Below are 5266 nucleotides of genomic sequence, written 5' to 3'. Positions count from 1 at the left end.
TCGTAACATTTTCCGCTCTCTATCGAACAACCTTTCTGGATGAAAATGCGCTCCGAACATAGGTCGGCGAGCTTTTCGCCTCAAAACCCCGTGATTTCTACGGTCGCGGAGTCGAAGAGTTACCCCAGCGTTGGCAGACTGTTGTAAATAGGGAAGGACAGTGTGCTACAGATAACTAAAGTCTTTGTTGTGTTTATCTGTTGTGTTTATATGGAAAAACGCTACGAACTTATGCATCAACCTAATGAAATGAAATGAGCGTATGGCACTGTTGGCCGAGAAGCCCCATCCGGGAAGTTCGGCCGCCCAGTGCAAGTCTTATTGCAATAGACGCCACATAAGGCGACTTGCGCGCCGGTTATGAGGACGAAATGATGATGAGGACAACACAACACCCAATCCATGAGCAGAGAAAATGTCCAACCCGGCCGGGAATCGAACACGGGCCCGCTTGCATGGGAGGCGAGCGCGTTACCACTTAGTTAAGCAGACGGACATCAACCTCATAATTTGAATGGAATGAAAGTTTAATCACTTAATACCTGTTATGTGAGAAACGTCTTCGTAGAGCTTCATAAACACCGAATTTGTGCTGTGTGGTGTAGCACTTTCCATTTCCTTCAGTACGTGACATCTAGGAAAAAATGAAAGATAAGATTGCACAAAAACGGAGTAGACTACTTCTCCTTCATTTTCACAGAATGGAGTATTCCTCTGTAGAAGCAAATGCCCGATTTATAATGAGGAAATCCCAGTGTCGCATGCGGTGATATGAAGTAAATCTGACAAAGATTGGGGAGCAGTGTTCAGGGAGTCGATAAGTGAGGGGAAATCAAAGAAAGCGGCATGGAACGTCCTGAGTGATATCTAATTACGCGCAGGCCGTTCAGCCTGGCAAGCTGAGTCACGCCCGCAAACAGCACCTGCCTTTTGCCATTCATATTAGCTGCGTGACTCGGGTCATGCGGAGATGGCGACAGTGCGGCCGTGACTTCTTTCGCAGGGAGCGAAGGCCGTGCTCTCTGGTGCGAGTAGTGAGCACCGGCAAACCTGCGTCTCCAAAGCCGGCGCCGGAACAGACATTTCAGATCACGGCCGCTCGCAGCGCGCCCGCAGTCTCCCTCTAAGGTCGCGGCGCCCGCTCGGATCAGTCAAGGCGGCTCTAGTGGCAGGCGAGTCGAGAGCCACTGCGGCGCTCCCTCTCAAACAACCCCATGTGACATTACTGGCGAGGCCGGCAGAGTGCGGCTGGTTGTAACAGTTTTGCACTCTACGTGTGGTGTTCAGGTGAACGAATACACGTCAGGTACATATCGCACAATACTATTTTACGCTCACCTCGAATCTTCACTCGATCTCCTTTGTCTCTGTAGGTAGCACGTAATCGCCGGTTCGTTCATCGTGCGCCTATGAAGCTAAGCTGATTGCTACCGAGAAATGGGCTGGATGGTTGTTAGCAAGAATTTTCTTTTATTGAGGGTGACAACGGCCCACATATTGGGTAAAATGAATAAACCTCTTCATAATAATCGTGACAACTTTCACAAGAGTGAAATTATGCAGTACTAGCTGTACCTGGTGACGCTTTGCTGTGGCTCACTCTGCTTAAGTGTAAAAGGAAGAAAAGAGAAATCACACGTTTCTAATATGTGCGGGCACTGGATGTGTGTCCTAATCTCCTTCTCTCCCCTTTCTTTGCTCATCTCCTCCTTCTTTCCCCTCTCTCTATCCATCTTCCCCCCCCCCCCTCTATCTCCATCTACTCCTACCCCTCTCTTCCCCATTCCTTACCCTGCCGAGAGGCATTGATATATATCAAGGGGGACAGTTGAAAATGTGTGCCCCGACCGGGACTCGAACCCGGGATCTCCTGCTTACGTGGCAGACGCTCTATCCATCTGAGCCACAGAGGGCACAGAGGATATAGCGACTGCAGGGACTAATCCCTTGCACTCTCCCCGTGAGCCCCACATTCCCAACTTAATGTCCACATACTACATTCGTAGAGCCCCTGCCCAATACACTCATTACTCGCGGCAGACAATCTTACCGAGTCCCGTAAGAGTTCGGGCAATAAGTGTGCATTCGCACAGAACAAGAAGGTCAATGGTCGGTTAGCCTCAACTATATGAAGAACAGATACCATCTTCATATCTCCCACCTCCCCTCCTGTCTTTGTCCATCTCCCCCGCTTTCCCCTTCCTCTGTCCATCAACTCCTCCCTCTCTCTCTCTGTCCATTTTCTCCCTCCTCTCCCAACATCTCCTCCTGCCCCCTCTCCCCCTCTCTCACTCCATCACCTCTTTCCTCTTCTCTCTTTCTCTGTCCATCTTGCCGGCTGCTGTGACCGAGCGGTTCTAGAATGAAACGCTGTGGCAAAATTTCAAAGCAACCAGTCAGAGATTAACGATTTTGAACAAACGAACATTTATATGTTTGTTTATAAAAATTGATATACAAGATACGAGTATGAGTGCTACGGTGTAGACTAATCTGTGTTGTTCGCAGATGCGCGACCGCGCCTAACACATCCACATCCTATGACTGCTAAACCTGATGATGTATGTGCTTTGTGTTTCTGCAGCTTAACAGAAGCCACTCCTCATCCTTTCCTAGGCATTCGGTGCCCAAAGAAAGTCCACGCCTTCTTATAAAGCTGTCTCAAAGCAACCAATGGGCGACAAGGAAATTTCTTACTGTCTTTTAACCTCTTCAGTCCTGAACTTAGATTTTATCAGTGAAAAGTTTGATTGTGATCAGTGCATCATTCTTAGGTAAAATAGGATTGAAATTCTAATTTTTTTAAAAATTGGTGCGATACGCAAAAATGTTACATATTCAGAGTGAATACCATTTATATTAAAAAATAACTGAAATACGTACAATACTCGAAAATTCAACACTAAACACCTAAAAATTATGAAAGCAATGTCACTGGTGTGTTAAAGTACAAGTCGTTGCCAAATGTAGGGCAAGAGCTACATCGAAAACAATACATCGCTATACTGTTGTGACGAAATAAACAACTGTTTATTCTATAGTGCAGGGTATATTAGCCTGTTTGAGAATGATCTAAAGGCATTGAAACGAATATATTTGGGCAGACTTGTATGTTGTACCAGAATAAGATAAGAATATTAATAAATTAAAGTGGAACTAGTATATAATAAACAGGGAATATCTCTGATAGGCTCGATATTGTGAATCGCTGACTTTGCCCAACCACAGAGCCAAAGATACTGTAATGCTTTGTTGGAGTCAGAAAGCGCTGGGCACACAGTCGCTGGTAGCTGTCTGTGAGGGAAGACGATAGAGTAGGCAGTTTCTATGGTGTACTGTGTGAAGCCACCAAGAGTTCCGTTAATGTAGGTATGTCAATATTGTTGAACATGGAAGCAGAAGTCTTCATGCAACCAAGGTAAAAATATTAAATAATTGTGATTTTTGTTTTGCCAGCGCGTTAGTATAGATGAGTTGGCTGATAATTTGTAATTGCTGAGTAACACTAGAATGTACGTTAACTGTTTTGACAAAAAGATTAGTTACATCTTTCAATTTTGTAATGATTTTAAGATTTTTTAACAAAGCTATGTGTATATGCGATTTCAGTCTTTCTCGGTGTATTCCACTGATGAATTCTTCTCTGGTTATCAGCCGAGTGGTGTCGTCGTCTTGTCGCAACGTTTCAATGAGTTTCGTACCCTTCATCTTCTGGCGAATGTAGGTACCCATCATCTTCTGGCGAGTAGATGATGGGTACGAAACTCATTTAAACGTTGCGACAAGACGACGCCACCACTCGGCTGATAACCCGAGAAGAATTCATCAAGCTATGTGTAACTGATGATTTGCATTTATGTTGGATTAATAAAGTTAGGCATTACTTGCTGTTTAAATCTCGTTGCTTGTGCAGCAATTGCGAGCAATGTAGCTTCAATTGTCAGATGTTTCTGAAATGCGAAACTTGACTTGCAATATAATTTTGCTAAAAAACTGAGTGTTAGTAATTCACCACAATCAGTACCGCCTCTCAGTCCAGGTCATATAATGAAAGAAGTTGAATTTTCTTAAATGTTCTCGTTTATCAGCCAAATGAATTTCATGTGCATTTCAAGTAATATGGCCAACCTTGCACACTGCTGAGCCTGTAGCATTCATATTTTTTATGGGAGACTAGAATATATTGCGTTACTCCGTTGCTGCTTCAGAGGTAAGAAGAATTTAATTTATTTGTTATGTGCAGAGGGACCCAAGGTATCAGTTTTGAGCAGGGCCAGATGACTCAGTGCCGTAGGGGCTGAATGTATTTTACAGTGACTGTCTTTCTTATTGGTATTGGGAGTTACATTGCCCAACCGTGTAAAGTTTTAGTAACAATAACACAGAGTAAGCACACCAATGGCAGTTACAACACGCCACACGAAAATTTGAGTTCTGCATCCATTCCACAGTTCAGACTTCATTCAACATAATAGTAAAGTTATTTTAAATTTTTTTAAAAAAGGAAGCTACAACGTTGTAGCCCAAAACTACTAAAAACAAATAGAAATTTTCTTTATTTTTCGAAGGGGTGCTGACTCAGCGATAAACAATTTTTTAAGCAGATGCTGCAGCCTACTGGGGACATGCATACATGAAACCAAGTCATGCAGTGAAGGTGCGTGCTACAGTTAGGCACAGTGAGTTTGGTTTACCGCCTGAGCTAGAAAAAAATGGATGTAGCATATATAATACATAGCGACTCAAGAGGATAAGGCAACATCACGTGTCTTTTCACCCATAAAGAGGGTGACTTCGTGTACAAGTCACTGTGACTAATATGACTTCATAAAGAAGTTCATGAGAGACTTTGAGTGCTCTAGTCAACGTGTAGGGCTGATTAGCTGTGAACGTTAATTAATCAGATTAACGTCGTGTTTCTTGACTTCGATACGTTTTCGCAGCTCAAAATACATGCTTACGAAATGCGTTAGCCACAGGTCTTCGGAAGAGGATAGGATGTGTGTCGTTTATGTGAGATCGCGGTTAGACTATTGATACACAGTGCATGGACCAGCAAGACCTTGTCGACGCTATCCACCATTAGGGGATCCGGCTGGTTACGGATGCTCACAGGATTAGTCGCATGCCCAGACTCTGTGCTGAGGCTGGGGAATCGCCATTAACCATGCGGTGGCAAATCCTCAGAGTGTATCAAGTATATAAGATTCTCGCTGTTTCCAGTTCTGCTAAATACATACTGTTGCGCGTCCTGCCGTTGACCACT

At 44.1% G+C, this 5266-nt stretch overlaps 1 non-coding gene across 1 annotated transcript; it reads right to left on the bottom strand.

Moving 5' to 3' along the window:
* Nucleotides 1-1839: 1839 nt before the first annotated feature.
* Trnat-cgu lies at nucleotides 1840-1914 on the bottom strand. The gene has a single exon. It is a non-coding gene; the product is annotated as a tRNA-Thr (tRNA).
* Between the last annotated feature and the right edge of the window lie 3352 nt (nucleotides 1915-5266).

This window comes from Schistocerca piceifrons, chromosome 4 (genome assembly GCF_021461385.2).
Source record: "Schistocerca piceifrons isolate TAMUIC-IGC-003096 chromosome 4, iqSchPice1.1, whole genome shotgun sequence".
Classification (NCBI taxonomy): Eukaryota; Metazoa; Arthropoda; class Insecta; order Orthoptera; family Acrididae; genus Schistocerca; species Schistocerca piceifrons.
This window is presented reverse-complemented; position numbering and strand designations above follow the sequence as displayed.